Here is a 17303-nt window from a genome sequence, read left to right on the forward strand (position 1 = left end):
GGTGAAATGGGACAATGATGGAGTCCAAAAAATTTTCACACTTAAAAAAAAAAAAAAAAAAAGCGGAGGGACACTTGGATAGCTGAAATGGTGTAGAGCAGTTTATTTTTCTTCCTGTGAACTTGTTTTTTCTAGGGAGACACTATACTCAGGAAACATTTAGCTGCCATTGCATATGGAATTGGTTTTTGGCAACAATACAAGAATAAATGCTTGTGCACAGGCTTTATTCATGGACTTGGCTTCGTAGGACACTTTTTAGAAAGTCCGTTTTGGTAGCGTAACTACAAGGTAGGAACAGGGAGAGCAATTTTAATACTAATTTGGTTTCCACAGTCTGTCCAATATATTTACCTCTGCAACCAGTTGCTAAATTGGATTTCCAAAGTATGAAGTTGAGTAAAACTGTCTAGAACAAACTAAACTCACCATTGATAGGCATGAAGGTAATTGGATCAGAGGCACCCCACACCTCAAGAGGATGGATTAGATGATGTCTAAAAATTGATATGAAAACCAGTCATCTACGTCCCTGGGTGGGCTTGAACCACCAACCTTTCGGTTAACAGCCGAACACGCTAACCAATTGCGCCACAGAGACAACTTGCAGCGTGTGTTCATGGCATGGGCTGAAATGCATTATTCCGGACAAATTTCATGACATTTCATTACTGTTCTTTATCTGCCAACCAACAAAAATAAATATTGGTTCTTTCCTGGGTTGCCTCAAACCTTCAGGAGTCAACAAACATTGCATGACTAGCAGAGTGGCGCAGCAGAAGCGTGCTGGGCCCATAACCCAGAGGTCGATGGATTGAAACCATCCTCTGCTACTTGCTCTTTCTTCATTATCTAAGGCAATCCTAAATTGGTAAACTTGTGGTAGAAACTTTGTTTCTTTTCTGTTTAGTTAAAGAAAAAAGTCAATTACAATCTCAGCTCATTTTAACAGAATGCTGCTGCCAGTCTTTATGTCAAAATCAACATACTTTCTTTTCTTTACCCTAACAGTGCTCTGGTTACATAGGTAAAAATCGTCCTTGCCCATAGCAAAACAATGCAGGTTTCCAAAATGATAAATCTAGTTCACATATTCATGGTGAAATGGGACAATGATGGAGTCCAAAAAATTTTCACACTTAAAAAAAAAAAAAAGCGGAGGGACACTTGGATAGCTGAAATGGTGTAGAGCAGTTTATTTTTCTTCCTGTGAACTTGTTTTTTCTAGGGAGACACTATACTCAGGAAACATTTAGCTGCCATTGCATATGGAATTGGTTTTTGGCAACAATACAAGAATAAATGCTTGTGCACAGGTTTTATTCATGGACTTGGCTTCGTAGGACACTTTTTAGAAAGTCCGTTTTGGTAGCGTAACTACAAGGTAGGAACAGGGAGAGCACCAGTTGCTAAATTGGATTTCCAAAGTATGAAGTTGAGTAAAACTGTCTAGAACAAACTAAACTCACCATTGATAGGCATGAAGGTAATTGGATCAGAGGCACCCCACACCTCAAGAGGATGGATTAGATGATGTCTAAAAATTGATATGAAAACCAGTCATCTACGTCCCTGGGTGGGCTTGAACCACCAACCTTTCGGTTAACAGCCGAACACGCTAACCAATTGCGCCACAGAGACAACTTGCAGTGTGTGTTCATGGCATGGGCTGAAATGCATTATTCCGGACAAATTTCATGACATTTCATTACTGTTCTTTATCTGCCAACCAACAAAAATAAATATTGGTTCTTTCCTGGGTTGCCTCAAACCTTCAGGAGTCAACAAACATTGCATGACTAGCAGAGTGGCGCAGCGGAAGCGTGCTGGGCCCATAACCCAGAGGTCGATGGATCGAAACCATCCTCTGCTACTTGCTCTTTCTTCATTATCTAAGGCAATCCTAAATTGGTAAACTTGTGGTAGAAACTTTGTTTCTTTTCTGTTTAGTTAAAGAAAAAAGTCAATTACAATCTCAGCTCATTTTAACAGAATGCTGCTGCCAGTCTTTATGTCAAAATCAACATACTTTCTTTTCTTTACCCTAACAGTGCTCTGGTTACATAGGTAAAAATCGACCTTGCCCATAGCAAAACAATGCAGGTTTCCAAAATGATAAATCTAGTTCACATATTCATGGTGAAATGGGACAATGATGGAGTCCAAAAAATTTTCACACTTAAAAAAAAAAAAAAAAAAAGCGGAGGGACACTTGGATAGCTGAAATGGTGTAGAGCAGTTTATTTTTCTTCCTGTGAACTTGTTTTTTCTAGGGAGACACTATACTCAGGAAACATTTAGCTGCCATTGCATATGGAATTGGTTTTTGGCAACAATACAAGAATAAATGCTTGTGCACAGGCTTTATTCATGGACTTGGCTTCGTAGGACACTTTTTAGAAAGTCCGTTTTGGTAGCGTAACTACAAGGTAGGAACAGGGAGAGCAATTTTAATACTAATTTGGTTTCCACAGTCTGTCCAATATATTTACCTCTGCAACCAGTTGCTAAATTGGATTTCCAAAGTATGAAGTTGAGTAAAACTGTCTAGAACAAACTAAACTCACCATTGATAGGCATGAAGGTAATTGGATCAGAGGCACCCCACACCTCAAGAGGATGGATTAGATGATGTCTAAAAATTGATATGAAAACCAGTCATCTACGTCCCTGGGTGGGCTTCAACCACCAACCTTTCGGTTAACAGCCGAACACGCTAACCAATTGCGCCACAGAGACAACTTGCAGCGTGTGTTCATGGCATGGGCTGAAATGCATTATTCCGGACAAATTTCATGACATTTCATTACTGTTCTTTATCTGCCAACCAACAAAAATAAATATTGGTTCTTTCCTGGGTTGCCTCAAACCTTCAGGAGTCAACAAACATTGCATGACTAGCAGAGTGGCGCAGCGGAAGCGTGCTGGGCCCATAACCCAGAGGTCGATGGATCGAAACCATCCTCTGCTATTTGCTCTTTCTTCATTATCTAAGGCAATCCTAAATTGGTAAACTTGTTGTAGAAACTTTGTTTCTTTTCTGTTTAGTTAAAGAAAAAAGTCAATTACAATCTCAGCTCATTTTAACAGAATGCTGCTGCCAGTCTTTATGTCAAAATCAACATACTTTCTTTTCTTTACCCTAACAGTGCTCTGGTTACATAGGTAAAAATCGACCTTGCCCATAGCAAAACAATGCAGGTTTCCAAAATGATAAATCTAGTTCACATATTCATGGTGAAATGGGACAATGATTGAGTCCAAAAAATTTTCACACTTAAAAAAAAAAAAAAAAAAAGCGGAGGGACACTTGGATAGCTGAAATGGTGTAGAGCAGTTTATTTTTCTTCCTGTGAACTTGTTTTTTCTAGGGAGACACTATACTCAGGAAACATTTAGCTGCCATTGCATATGGAATTGGTTTTTGGCAACAATACAAGAATAAATGCTTGTGCACAGGCTTTATTCATGGACTTGGCATCGTAGGACACTTTTTAGAAAGTCCGTTTTGGTAGCGTAACTACAACATTGCATGACTAGCAGAGTGGCGCAGTGGAAGCGTGCTGGGGTCGATGGATCGAAACCATCCTCTGCTACTTGCTCTTTCTTCATTATCTAAGGCAATCCTAAATTGGTAAACTTGTGGTAGAAACTTTGTTTCTTTTCTGTTTAGTTAAAGAAAAAAGTCAATTACAATCTCAGCTCATTTTAACAGAATGCTGCTGCCAGTCTTTATGTCAAAATCAACATACTTTCTTTTCTTTACCCTAACAGTGCTCTGGTTACATAGGTAAAAATCGACCTTGCCCATAGCAAAACAATGCAGGTTTCCAAAATGATAAATCTAGTTCACATATTCATGGTGAAATGGGACAATGATGGAGTCCAAAAAATTTTCACACTTAAAAAAAAAAAAAAAAAAAGCGGAGGGACACTTGGATAGCTGAAATGGTGTAGAGCAGTTTATTTTTCTTCCTGTGAACTTGTTTTTTCTAGGGAGACACTATACTCAGGAAACATTTAGCTGCCATTGCATATGGAATTGGTTTTTGGCAACAATACAAGAATAAATGCTTGTGCACAGGCTTTATTCATGGACTTGGCTTCGTAGGACACTTTTTAGAAAGTCCGTTTTGGTAGCATAACTACAAGGTAGGAACAGGGAGAGCAATTTTAATACTAATTTGGTTTCCACAATCTGTCCAATATATTTACCTCTGCAACCAGTTGCTAAATTGGATTTCCAAAGTATGAAGTTGAGTAAAACTGTCTAGAACAAACTAAACTCACCATTGATAGGCATGAAGGTAATTGGATCAGAGGCACCCCACACCTCAAGAGGATGGATTAGATGATGTCTAAAAATTGATATGAAAACCAGTCATCTACGTCCCTGGGTGGGCTTGAACCACCAACCTTTCGGTTAACAGCCGAACACGCTAACCAATTGCGCCACAGAGACAACTTGCAGCGTGTGTTCATGGCATGGGCTGAAATGCATTATTCCGGACAAATTTCATGACATTTCATTACTGTTCTTTATCTGCCAACCAACAAAAATAAATATTGGTTCTTTCCTGGGTTGCCTCAAACCTTCAGGAGTCAACAAACATTGCATGACTAGCAGAGTGGCGCAGCGGAAGCGTGCTGGGCCCATAACCCAGAGGTCGATGGATCGAAACCATCCTCTGCTACTTGCTCTTTCTTCATTATCTAAGGCAATCCTAAATTGGTAAACTTGTGGTAGAAACTTTGTTTCTTTTCTGTTTAGTTAAAGAAAAAAGTCAATTACAATCTCAGCTCATTTTAACAGAATGCTGCTGCCAGTCTTTATGTCAAAATCAACATACTTTCTTTTCTTTACCCTAACAGTGCTCTGGTTACATAGGTAAAAATCGACCTTGCCCATAGCAAAACAATGCAGGTTTCCAAAATGATAAATCTAGTTCACATATTCATGGTGAAATGGGACAATGATGGAGTCCAAAAAATTTTCACACTTAAAAAAAAAAAAAAAAAAAGCGGAGGGACACTTGGATAGCTGAAATGGTGTAGAGCAGTTTATTTTTCTTCCTGTGAACTTGTTTTTTCTAGGGAGACACTATACTCAGGAAACATTTAGCTGCCATTGCATATGGAATTGGTTTTTGGCAACAATACAAGAATAAATGCTTGTGCACAGGCTTTATTCATGGACTTGGCATCGTAGGACACTTTTTAGAAAGTCCGTTTTGGTAGCGTAACTACAACATTGCATGACTAGCAGAGTGGCGCAGTGGAAGCGTGCTGGGGTCGATGGATCGAAACCATCCTCTGCTACTTGCTCTTTCTTCATTATCTAAGGCAATCCTAAATTGGTAAACTTGTGGTAGAAACTTTGTTTCTTTTCTGTTTAGTTAAAGAAAAAAGTCAATTACAATCTCAGCTCATTTTAACAGAATGCTGCTGCCAGTCTTTATGTCAAAATCAACATACTTTCTTTTCTTTACCCTAACAGTGCTCTGGTTACATAGGTAAAAATCGACCTTGCCCATAGCAAAACAATGCAGGTTTCCAAAATGATAAATCTAGTTCACATATTCATAGTGAAATGGGACAATGATGGAGTCCAAAAAATTTTCACACTTAAAAAAAAAAAAAAAAGCGGAGGGACACTTGGATAGCTGAAATGGTGTAGAGCAGTTTATTTTTCTTCCTGTGAACTTGTTTTTTCTAGGGAGACACTATACTCAGGAAACATTTAGCTGCCATTGCATATGGAATTGGTTTTTGGCAACAATACAAGAATAAATGCTTGTGCACAGGCTTTATTCATGGACTTGGCTTCGTAGGACACTTTTTAGAAAGTCCGTTTTGGTAGCATAACTACAAGGTAGGAACAGGGAGAGCAATTTTAATACTAATTTGGTTTCCACAATCTGTCCAATATATTTACCTCTGCAACCAGTTGCTAAATTGGATTTTCAAAGTATGAAGTTGAGTAAAACTGTCTAGAACAAACTAAACTCACCATTGATAGGCATGAAGGTAATTGGATCAGAGGCACCCCACACCTCAAGTGGATGGATTAGATGATGTCTAAAAATTGATATGAAAACCAGTCATCTACGTCCCTGGGTGGGCTTGAACCACCAACCTTTCGGTTAACAGCCGAACACGCTAACCAATTGCGCCACAGAGACAACTTGCAGCGTGTGTTCATGGCATGGGCTGAAATGCATTATTCCGGACAAATTTCATGACATTTCATTACTGTTCTTTATCTGCCAACTAACAAAAATAAATATTGGTTCTTTCCTGGGTTGCCTCAAACCTTCAGGAGTCAACAAACATTGCATGACTAGCAGAGTGGCGCAGCGGAAGCGTGCTGGGCCCATAACCCAGAGGTCGATGGATCGAAACCATCCTCTGCTACTTGCTCTTTCTTCATTATCTAAGGCAATCCTAAATTGGTAAACTTGTGGTAGAAACTTTGTTTCTTTTCTGTTTAGTTAAAGAAAAAAGTCAATTACAATCTCAGCTCATTTTAACAGAATGCTGCTGCCAGTCTTTATGTCAAAATCAACATACTTTCTTTTCTTTACCCTAACAGTGCTCTGGTTACATAGGTAAAAATCGACCTTGCCCATAGCAAAACAATGCAGGTTTCCAAAATGATAAATCTAGTTCACATATTCATGGTGAAATGGGACAATGATGGAGTCCAAAAAATTTTCACACTTAAAAAAAAAACCGGAGGGACACTTGGATAGCTGAAATGGTGTAGAGCAGTTTATTTTTCTTCCTGTGAACTTGTTTTTTCTAGGGAGACACTATACTCAGGAAACATTTAGCTGCCATTGCATATGGAATTGGTTTTTGGCAACAATACAAGAATAAATGCTTGTGCACAGGCTTTATTCATGGACTTGGCTTCGTAGGACACTTTTTAAAAAGTCCGTTTTGGTAGCGTAACTACAAGGTAGGAACAGGGAGAGCAATTTTAATACTAATTTGGTTTCCACAGTCTGTCCAATATATTTACCTCTGCAACCAGTTGCTAAATTGGATTTCCAAAGTATGAAGTTGAGTAAAACTGTCTAGAACAAACTAAACTCACCATTGATAGGCATGAAGGTAATTGGATCAGAGGCACCCCACACCTCAAGAGGATGGATTAGATGATGTCTAAAAATTGATATGAAAACCAGTCATCTACGTCCCTGGGTGGGCTTGAACCACCAACCTTTCGGTTAACAGCCGAACACGCTAACCAATTGCGCCACAGAGACAACTTGCAGCGTGTGTTCATGGCATGGGCTGAAATGCATTATTCCGGACAAATTTCATGACATTTCATTACTGTTCTTTATCTGCCAACCAACAAAAATAAATATTGGTTCTTTCCTGGGTTGCCTCAAACCTTCAGGAGTCAACAAACATTGCATGACTAGCAGAGTGGCGCAGCGGAAGCGTGCTGGGCCCATAACCCAGAGGTCGATGGATCGAAACCATCCTCTGCTACTTGCTCTTTCTTCATTATCTAAGGCAATCTTAAATTGGTAAACTTGTGGTAGAAACTTTGTTTCTTTTCTGTTTAGTTAAAGAAAAAAGTCAATTACAATCTCAGCTCATTTTAACAGAATGCTGCTGCCAGTCTTTATGTCAAAATCAACATACTTTCTTTTCTTTACCCTAACAGTGCTCTGGTTACATAGGTAAAAATCGACCTTGCCCATAGCAAAACAATGCAGGTTTCCAAAATGATAAATCTAGTTCACATATTCATGGTGAAATGGGACAATGATGGAGTCCAAAAAATTTTCACACTTAAAAAAAAAAAAAAAAAAAGCGGAGGGACACTTGGATAGCTGAAATGGTATAGAGCAGTTTATTTTTCTTCCTGTGAACTTGTTTTTTCTAGGGAGACACTATACTCAGGAAACATTTAGCTGCCATTGCATATGGAATTGGTTTTTGGCAACAATACAAGAATAAATGCTTGTGCACAGGCTTTATTCATGGACTTGGCTTCGTAGGACACTTTTTAGAAAGTCCGTTTTGGTAGCGTAACTACAAGGTAGGAACAGGGAGAGCAATTTTAATACTAATTTGGTTTCCACAATCTGTCCAATATATTTACCTCTGCAACCAGTTGCTAAATTGGATTTCCAAAGTATGAAGTTGAGTAAAACTGTCTAGAACAAACTAAACTCACCATTGATAGGCATGAAGGTAATTGGATCAGAGGCACCCCACACCTCAAGAGGATGGATTAGATGATGTCTAAAAATTGATATGAAAACCAGTCATCTACGTCCCTGGGTGGGCTTGAACCACCAACCTTTCGGTTAACAGCCGAACACGCTAACCAATTGCGCCACAGAGACAACTTGCAGCGTGTGTTCATGGCATGGGCTGAAATGCATTATTCCGGACAAATTTCATGACATTTCATTACTGTTCTTTATCTGCCAACCAACAAAAATAAATATTGGTTCTTTCCTGGGTTGCCTCAAACCTTCAGGAGTCAACAAACATTGCATGACTAGCAGAGTGGCGCAGCGGAAGCGTGCTGGGCCCATAACCCAGAGGTCGATGGATCGAAACCATCCTCTGCTACTTGCTCTTTCTTCATTATCTAAGGCAATCCTAAATTGGTAAACTTGTGGTAGAAACTTTGTTTCTTTTCTGTTTAGTTAAAGAAAAAAGTCAATTACAATCTCAGCTCATTTTAACAGAATGCTGCTGCCAGTCTTTATGTCAAAATCAACATACTTTCTTTTCTTTACCCTAACAGTGCTCTGGTTACATAGGTAAAAATCGACCTTGCCCATAGCAAAACAATGCAGGTTTCCAAAATGATAAATCTAGTTCACATATTCATGGTGAAATGGGACAATGATGGAGTCCAAAAAATTTTCACACTTAAAAAAAAAAAAAAAAAAAAACCGGAGGGACACTTGGATAGCTGAAATGGTGTAGAGCAGTTTATTTTTCTTCCTGTGAACTTGTTTTTTCTAGGGAGACACTATACTCAGGAAACATTTAGCTGCCATTGCATATGGAATTGGTTTTTGGCAACAATACAAGAATAAATGCTTGTGCACAGGCTTTATTCATGGACTTGGCTTCGTAGGACACTTTTTAAAAAGTCCGTTTTGGTAGCGTAACTACAAGGTAGGAACAGGGAGAGCAATTTTAATACTAATTTGGTTTCCACAATCTGTCCAATATATTTACCTCTGCAACCAGTTGCTAAATTGGATTTCCAAAGTATGAAGTTGAGTAAAACTGTCTAGAACAAACTAAACTCACCATTGATAGGCATGAAGGTAATTGGATCAGAGGCACCCCACACCTCAAGAGGATGGATTAGATGATGTCTAAAAATTGATATGAAAACCAGTCATCTACGTCCCTGGGTGGGCTTGAACCACCAACCTTTCGGTTAACAGCCGAACACGCTAACCAATTGCGCCACAGAGACAACTTGCAGCGTGTGTTCATGGCATGGGCTGAAATGCATTATTCCGGACAAATTTCATGACATTTCATTACTGTTCTTTATCTGCCAACCAACAAAAATAAATATTGGTTCTTTCCTGGGTTGCCTCAAACCTTCAGGAGTCAACAAACATTGCATGACTAGCAGAGTGGCGCAGCGGAAGCGTGCTGGGCCCATAACCCAGAGGTCGATGGATCGAAACCATCCTCTGCTACTTGCTCTTTCTTCATTATCTAAGGCAATCCTAAATTGGTAAACTTGTGGTAGAAACTTTGTTTCTTTTCTGTTTAGTTAAAGAAAAAAGTCAATTACAATCTCAGCTCATTTTAACAGAATGCTGCTGCCAGTCTTTATGTCAAAATCAACATACTTTCTTTTCTTTACCCTAACAGTGCTCTGGTTACATAGGTAAAAATCGACCTTGCCCATAGCAAAACAATGCAGGTTTCCAAAATGATAAATCTAGTTCACATATTCATGGTGAAATGGGACAATGATGGAGTCCAAAAAATTTTCACACTTAAAAAAAAAAAAAAAAAAGCGGAGGGACACTTGGATAGCTGAAATGGTGTAGAGCAGTTTATTTTTCTTCCTGTGAACTTGTTTTTTCTAGGGAGACACTATACTCAGGAAACATTTAGCTGCCATTGCATATGGAATTGGTTTTTGGCAACAATACAAGAATAAATGCTTGTGCACAGGCTTTATTCATGGACTTGGCTTCGTAGGACACTTTTTAAAAAGTCCGTTTTGGTAGCGTAACTACAAGGTAGGAACAGGGAGAGCAATTTTAATACTAATTTGGTTTCCACAATCTGTCCAATATATTTACCTCTGCAACCAGTTGCTAAATTGGATTTCCAAAGTATGAAGTTGAGTAAAACTGTCTAGAACAAACTAAACTCACCATTGATAGGCATGAAGGTAATTGGATCAGAGGCACCCCACACCTCAAGAGGATGGATTAGATGATGTCTAAAAATTGATATGAAAACCAGTCATCTACGTCCCTGGGTGGGCTTGAACCACCAACCTTTCGGTTAACAGCCGAACACGCTAACCAATTGCGCCACAGAGACAACTTGCAGCGTGTGTTCATGGCATGGGCTGAAATGCATTATTCCGGACAAATTTCATGACATTTCATTACTGTTCTTTATCTGCCAACCAACAAAAATAAATATTGGTTCTTTCCTGGGTTGCCTCAAACCTTCAGGAGTCAACAAGCATTGCATGACTAGCAGAGTGGCGCAGCGGAAGCGTGCTGGGCCCATAACCCAGAGGTCGATGGATCGAAACCATCCTCTGCTACTTGCTCTTTCTTCATTATCTAAGGCAATCCTAAATTGGTAAACTTGTGGTAGAAACTTTGTTTCTTTTCTGTTTAGTTAAAGAAAAAAGTCAATTACAATCTCAGCTCATTTTAACAGAATGCTGCTGCCAGTCTTTATGTCAAAATCAACATACTTTCTTTTCTTTACCCTAACAGTGCTCTGGTTACATAGGTAAAAATCGACCTTGCCCATAGCAAAACAATGCAGGTTTCCAAAATGATAAATCTAGTTCACATATTCATGGTGAAATGGGACAATGATGGAGTCCAAAAAATTTTCACACTTAAAAAAAAAAAAAAAAAAAAAGTGGAGGGACACCTGGATAGCTGAAATGGTGTAGAGCAGTTTATTTTTCTTCCTGTGAACTTGTTTTTTCTAGGGAGACACTATACTCAGGAAACATTTAGCTGCCATTGCATATGGAATTGGTTTTTGGCAACAATACAAGAATAAATGCTTGTGCACAGGCTTTATTCATGGACTTGGCTTCGTAGGACACTTTTTAAAAAGTCCGTTTTGGTAGCGTAACTACAAGGTAGGAACAGGGAGAGCAATTTTAATACTAATTTGGTTTCCACAGTCTGTCCAATATATTTACCTCTGCAACCAGTTGCTAAATTGGATTTCCAAAGTATGAAGTTGAGTAAAACTGTCTAGAACAAACTAAACTCACCATTGATAGGCATGAAGGTAATTGGATCAGAGGCACCCCACACCTCAAGAGGATGGATTAGATGATGTCTAAAAATTGATATGAAAACCAGTCATCTACATCCCTGGGTGGGCTTGAACCACCAACCTTTCGGTTAACAGCCGAACACGCTAACCAATTGCGCCACAGAGACAACTTGCAGCGTGTGTTCATGGCATGGGCTGAAATGCATTATTCCGGACAAATTTCATGACATTTCATTACTGTTCTTTATCTGCCAACCAACAAAAATAAATATTGGTTCTTTCCTGGGTTGCCTCAAACCTTCAGGAGTCAACAAACATTGCATGACTAGCAGAGTGGCGCAGCGGAAGCGTGCTGGGCCCATAACCCAGAGGTTGATGGATCGAAACCATCCTCTGCTACTTGCTCTTTCTTCATTATCTAAGGCAATCTTAAATTGGTAAACTTGTGGTAGAAACTTTGTTTCTTTTCTGTTTAGTTAAAGAAAAAAGTCAATTACAATCTCAGCTCATTTTAACAGAATGCTGCTGCCAGTCTTTATGTCAAAATCAACATACTTTCTTTTCTTTACCCTAACAGTGCTCTGGTTACATAGGTAAAAATCGACCTTGCCCATAGCAAAACAATGCAGGTTTCCAAAATGATAAATCTAGTTCACATATTCATGGTGAAATGGGACAATGATGGAGTCCAAAAAATTTTCACACTTAAAAAAAAAAAAAAAAAGCGGAGGGACACTTGGATAGCTGAAATGGTGTAGAGCAGTTTATTTTTCTTCCTGTGAACTTGTTTTTTCTAGGGAGACACTATACTCAGGAAACATTTAGCTGCCATTGCATATGGAATTGGTTTTTGGCAACAATACAAGAATAAATGCTTGTGCACAGGCTTTATTCATGGACTTGGCTTCGTAGGACACTTTTTAAAAAGTCCGTTTTGGTAGCGTAACTACAAGGTAGGAACAGGGAGAGCAATTTTAATACTAATTTGGTTTCCACAATCTGTCCAATATATTTACCTCTGCAACCAGTTGCTAAATTGGATTTCCAAAGTATGAAGTTGAGTAAAACTGTCTAGAACAAACTAAACTCACCATTGATAGGCATGAAGGTAATTGGATCAGAGGCACCCCACACCTCAAGAGGATGGATTAGATGATGTCTAAAAATTGATATGAAAACCAGTCATCTACGTCCCTGGGTGGGCTTGAACCACCAACCTTTCGGTTAACAGCCGAACACGCTAACCAATTGCGCCACAGAGACAACTTGCAGCGTGTGTTCATGGCATGGGCTGAAATGCATTATTCCGGACAAATTTCATGACATTTCATTACTGTTCTTTATCTGCCAACCAACAAAAATAAATATTGGTTCTTTCCTGGGTTGCCTCAAACCTTCAGGAGTCAACAAACATTGCATGACTAGCAGAGTGGCGCAGCGGAAGCGTGCTGGGCCCATAACCCAGAGGTCGATGGATCGAAACCATCCTCTGCTACTTGCTCTTTCTTCATTATCTAAGGCAATCTTAAATTGGTAAACTTGTGGTAGAAACTTTGTTTCTTTTCTGTTTAGTTAAAGAAAAAAGTCAATTACAATCTCAGCTCATTTTAACAGAATGCTGCTGCCAGTCTTTATGTCAAAATCAACATACTTTCTTTTCTTTACCCTAACAGTGCTCTGGTTACATAGGTAAAAATCGACCTTGCCCATAGCAAAACAATGCAGGTTTCCAAAATGATAAATCTAGTTCACATATTCATGGTGAAATGGGACAATGATGGAGTCCAAAAAATTTTCACACTTAAAAAAAAAAAAAAAAAAGCGGAGGGACACTTGGATAGCTGAAATGGTGTAGAGCAGTTTATTTTTCTTCCTGTGAACTTGTTTTTTCTAGGGAGACACTATACTCAGGAAACATTTAGCTGCCATTGCATATGGAATTGGTTTTTGGCAACAATACAAGAATAAATGCTTGTGCACAGGCTTTATTCATGGACTTGGCTTCGTAGGACACTTTTTAGAAAGTCCGTTTTGGTAGCGTAACTACAAGGTAGGAACAGGGAGAGCAATTTTAATACTAATTTGGTTTCCACAATCTGTCCAATATATTTACCTCTGCAACCAGTTGCTAAATTGGATTTCCAAAGTATGAAGTTGAGTAAAACTGTCTAGAACAAACTAAACTCACCATTGATAGGCATGAAGGTAATTGGATCAGAGGCACCCCACACCTCAAGAGGATGGATTAGATGATGTCTAAAAATTGATATGAAAACCAGTCATCTACGTCCCTGGGTGGGCTTGAACCACCAACCTTTCGGTTAACAGCCGAACACGCTAACCAATTGCGCCACAGAGACAACTTGCAGCGTGTGTTCATGGCATGGGCTGAAATGCATTATTCCGGACAAATTTCATGACATTTCATTACTGTTCTTTATCTGCCAACCAACAAAAATAAATATTGGTTCTTTCCTGGGTTGCCTCAAACCTTCAGGAGTCAACAAACATTGCATGACTAGCAGAGTGGCGCAGCGGAAGCGTGCTGGGCCCATAACCCAGAGGTCGATGGATCGAAACCATCCTCTGCTACTTGCTCTTTCTTCATTATCTAAGGCAATCCTAAATTGGTAAACTTGTGGTAGAAACTTTGTTTCTTTTCTGTTTAGTTAAAGAAAAAAGTCAATTACAATCTCAGCTCATTTTAACAGAATGCTGCTGCCAGTCTTTATGTCAAAATCAACATACTTTCTTTTCTTTACCCTAACAGTGCTCTGGTTACATAGGTAAAAATCGACCTTGCCCATAGCAAAACAATGCAGGTTTCCAAAATGATAAATCTAGTTCACATATTCATGGTGAAATGGGACAATGATGGAGTCCAAAAAATTTTCACACTTAAAAAAAAAAAAAAAAGCGGAGGGACACTTGGATAGCTGAAATGGTGTAGAGCAGTTTATTTTTCTTCCTGTGAACTTGTTTTTTCTAGGGAGACACTATACTCAGGAAACATTTAGCTGCCATTGCATATGGAATTGGTTTTTGGCAACAATACAAGAATAAATGCTTGTGCACAGGCTTTATTCATGGACTTGGCTTCGTAGGACACTTTTTAAAAAGTCCGTTTTGGTAGCGTAACTACAAGGTAGGAACAGGGAGAGCAATTTTAATACTAATTTGGTTTCCACAGTCTGTCCAATATATTTACCTCTGCAACCAGTTGCTAAATTGGATTTCCAAAGTATGAAGTTGAGTAAAACTGTCTAGAACAAACTAAACTCACCATTGATAGGCATGAAGGTAATTGGATCAGAGGCACCCCACACCTCAAGAGGATGGATTAGATGATGTCTAAAAATTGATATGAAAACCAGTCATCTACGTCCCTGGGTGGGCTTGAACCACCAACCTTTCGGTTAACAGCCGAACACGCTAACCAATTGTGCCACAGAGACAACTTGCAGCGTGTGTTCATGGCATGGGCTGAAATGCATTATTCCGGACAAATTTCATGACATTTCATTACTGTTCTTTATCTGCCAACCAACAAAAATAAATATTGGTTCTTTCCTGGGTTGCCTCAAACCTTCAGGAGTCAACAAACATTGCATGACTAGCAGAGTGGCGCAGCGGAAGCGTGCTGGGCCCATAACCCAGAGGTCGATGGATCGAAACCATCCTCTGCTACTTGCTCTTTCTTCATTATCTAAGGCAATCCTAAATTGGTAAACTTGTGGTAGAAACTTTGTTTCTTTTCTGTTTAGTTAAAGAAAAAAGTCAATTACAATCTCAGCTCATTTTAACAGAATGCTGCTGCCAGTCTTTATGTCAAAATCAACATACTTTCTTTTCTTTACCCTAACAGTGCTCTGGTTACATAGGTAAAAATCGACCTTGCCCATAGCAAAACAATGCAGGTTTCCAAAATGATAAATCTAGTTCACATATTCATGGTGAAATGGGACAATGATGGAGTCCAAAAAATTTTCACACTTAAAAAAAATAAAAAAAAAGCGGAGGGACACTTGGATAGCTGAAATGGTGTAGAGCAGTTTATTTTTCTTCCTGTGAACTTGTTTTTTCTAGGGAGACACTATACTCAGGAAACATTTAGCTGCCATTGCATATGGAATTGGTTTTTGGCAACAATACAAGAATAAATGCTTGTGCACAGGCTTTATTCATGGACTTGGCTTCGTAGGACACTTTTTAGAAAGTCCGTTTTGGTAGCGTAACTACAAGGTAGGAACAGGGAGAGCAATTTTAATACTAATTTGGTTTCCACAATCTGTCCAATATATTTACCTCTGCAACCAGTTGCTAAATTGGATTTCCAAAGTATGAAGTTGAGTAAAACTGTCTAGAACAAACTAAACTCACCATTGATAGGCATGAAGGTAATTGGATCAGAGGCACCCCACACCTCAAGAGGATGGATTAGATGATGTCTAAAAATTGATATGAAAACCAGTCATCTACGTCCCTGGGTGGGCTTGAACCACCAACCTTTCGGTTAACAGCCGAACACGCTAACCAATTGCGCCACAGAGACAACTTGCAGCGTGTGTTCATGGCATGGGCTGAAATGCATTATTCCGGACAAATTTCATGACATTTCATTACTGTTCTTTATCTGCCAACCAACAAAAATAAATATTGATTCTTTCCTGGGTTGCCTCAAACCTTCAGGAGTCAACAAACATTGCATGACTAGCAGAGTGGCGCAGCGGAAGCGTGCTGGGCCCATAACCCAGAGGTCGATGGATCGAAACCATCCTCTGCTACTTGCTCTTTCTTCATTATCTAAGGCAATCTTAAATTGGTAAACTTGTGGTAGAAACTTTGTTTCTTTTCTGTTTAGTTAAAGAAAAAAGTCAATTACAATCTCAGCTCATTTTAACAGAATGCTGCTGCCAGTCTTTATGTCAAAATCAACATACTTTCTTTTCTTTACCCTAACAGTGCTCTGGTTACATAGGTAAAAATCGACCTTGCCCATAGCAAAACAATGCAGGTTTCCAAAATGATAAATCTAGTTCACATATTCATGGTGAAATGGGACAATGATGGAGTCCAAAAAATTTTCACACTTAAAAAAAAAAAAAAAAAAAAAGCGAAGGGACACTTGGATAGCTGAAATGGTGTAGAGCAGTTTATTTTTCTTCCTGTGAACTTGTTTTTTCTAGGGAGACACTATACTCAGGAAACATTTAGCTGCCATTACATATGGAATTGGTTTTTGGCAACAATACAAGAATAAATGCTTGTGCACAGGCTTTATTCATGGACTTGGCTTCGTAGGACACTTTTTAGAAAGTCCGTTTTGGTAGCGTAACTACAAGGTAGGAACAGGGAGAGCAATTTTAATACTAATTTGGTTTCCACAATCTGTCCAATATATTTACCTCTGCAACCAGTTGCTAAATTGGATTTCCAAAGTATGAAGTTGAGTAAAACTGTCTAGAACAAACTAAACTCACCATTGATAGGCATGAAGGTAATTGGATCAGAGGCACCCCACACCTCAAGAGGATGGATTAGATGATGTCTAAAAATTGATATGAAAACCAGTCATCTACGTCCCTGGGTGGGCTTGAACCACCAACCTTTCGGTTAACAGCCGAACACGCTAACCAATTGCGCCACAGAGACAACTTGCAGCGTGTGTTCATGGCATGGGCTGAAATGCATTATTCCGGACAAATTTCATGACATTTCATTACTGTTCTTTATCTGCCAACCAACAAAAATAAATATTGGTTCTTTCCTGGGTTGCCTCAAACCTTCAGGAGTCAACAAACATT

General features: G+C 39.1%; 15 non-coding genes across 15 annotated transcripts; all 15 read right to left on the minus strand.

Annotated features, from left to right (window-relative positions):
• Nucleotides 1-527: 527 nt before the first annotated feature.
• TRNAN-GUU (transfer RNA asparagine (anticodon GUU)) lies at nucleotides 528-601 on the minus strand. The gene has a single exon. It is a non-coding gene; the product is annotated as a tRNA-Asn (tRNA).
• A 966-nt stretch (nucleotides 602-1567) lies between these two features.
• TRNAN-GUU (transfer RNA asparagine (anticodon GUU)) lies at nucleotides 1568-1641 on the minus strand. Its single transcript has one exon. It is a non-coding gene; the product is annotated as a tRNA-Asn (tRNA).
• A 1024-nt stretch (nucleotides 1642-2665) lies between these two features.
• On the minus strand, nucleotides 2666-2739 carry TRNAN-GUU (transfer RNA asparagine (anticodon GUU)). The gene has a single exon. It is a non-coding gene; the product is annotated as a tRNA-Asn (tRNA).
• Nucleotides 2740-4388: 1649 nt separating this feature from the next.
• TRNAN-GUU (transfer RNA asparagine (anticodon GUU)) lies at nucleotides 4389-4462 on the minus strand. Its single transcript has one exon. It is a non-coding gene; the product is annotated as a tRNA-Asn (tRNA).
• Nucleotides 4463-6108: 1646 nt separating this feature from the next.
• Nucleotides 6109-6182, minus strand: TRNAN-GUU (transfer RNA asparagine (anticodon GUU)). Its single transcript has one exon. It is a non-coding gene; the product is annotated as a tRNA-Asn (tRNA).
• Nucleotides 6183-7197: 1015 nt separating this feature from the next.
• Nucleotides 7198-7271, minus strand: TRNAN-GUU (transfer RNA asparagine (anticodon GUU)). The gene has a single exon. It is a non-coding gene; the product is annotated as a tRNA-Asn (tRNA).
• Nucleotides 7272-8295: 1024 nt separating this feature from the next.
• Nucleotides 8296-8369, minus strand: TRNAN-GUU (transfer RNA asparagine (anticodon GUU)). Its single transcript has one exon. It is a non-coding gene; the product is annotated as a tRNA-Asn (tRNA).
• A 1026-nt stretch (nucleotides 8370-9395) lies between these two features.
• On the minus strand, nucleotides 9396-9469 carry TRNAN-GUU (transfer RNA asparagine (anticodon GUU)). Its single transcript has one exon. It is a non-coding gene; the product is annotated as a tRNA-Asn (tRNA).
• A 1023-nt stretch (nucleotides 9470-10492) lies between these two features.
• On the minus strand, nucleotides 10493-10566 carry TRNAN-GUU (transfer RNA asparagine (anticodon GUU)). Its single transcript has one exon. It is a non-coding gene; the product is annotated as a tRNA-Asn (tRNA).
• Nucleotides 10567-11592: 1026 nt separating this feature from the next.
• On the minus strand, nucleotides 11593-11666 carry TRNAN-GUU (transfer RNA asparagine (anticodon GUU)). The gene has a single exon. It is a non-coding gene; the product is annotated as a tRNA-Asn (tRNA).
• Nucleotides 11667-12688: 1022 nt separating this feature from the next.
• On the minus strand, nucleotides 12689-12762 carry TRNAN-GUU (transfer RNA asparagine (anticodon GUU)). Its single transcript has one exon. It is a non-coding gene; the product is annotated as a tRNA-Asn (tRNA).
• A 1023-nt stretch (nucleotides 12763-13785) lies between these two features.
• Nucleotides 13786-13859, minus strand: TRNAN-GUU (transfer RNA asparagine (anticodon GUU)). The gene has a single exon. It is a non-coding gene; the product is annotated as a tRNA-Asn (tRNA).
• Nucleotides 13860-14880: 1021 nt separating this feature from the next.
• Nucleotides 14881-14954, minus strand: TRNAN-GUU (transfer RNA asparagine (anticodon GUU)). The gene has a single exon. It is a non-coding gene; the product is annotated as a tRNA-Asn (tRNA).
• Nucleotides 14955-15977: 1023 nt separating this feature from the next.
• Nucleotides 15978-16051, minus strand: TRNAN-GUU (transfer RNA asparagine (anticodon GUU)). Its single transcript has one exon. It is a non-coding gene; the product is annotated as a tRNA-Asn (tRNA).
• A 1026-nt stretch (nucleotides 16052-17077) lies between these two features.
• TRNAN-GUU (transfer RNA asparagine (anticodon GUU)) lies at nucleotides 17078-17151 on the minus strand. The gene has a single exon. It is a non-coding gene; the product is annotated as a tRNA-Asn (tRNA).
• Nucleotides 17152-17303: the final 152 nt, after the last annotated feature.

Source organism: Mixophyes fleayi, unplaced genomic scaffold (assembly GCF_038048845.1).
Source record: "Mixophyes fleayi isolate aMixFle1 unplaced genomic scaffold, aMixFle1.hap1 Scaffold_86, whole genome shotgun sequence".
NCBI classification, from domain to species: Eukaryota; Metazoa; Chordata; class Amphibia; order Anura; family Limnodynastidae; genus Mixophyes; species Mixophyes fleayi.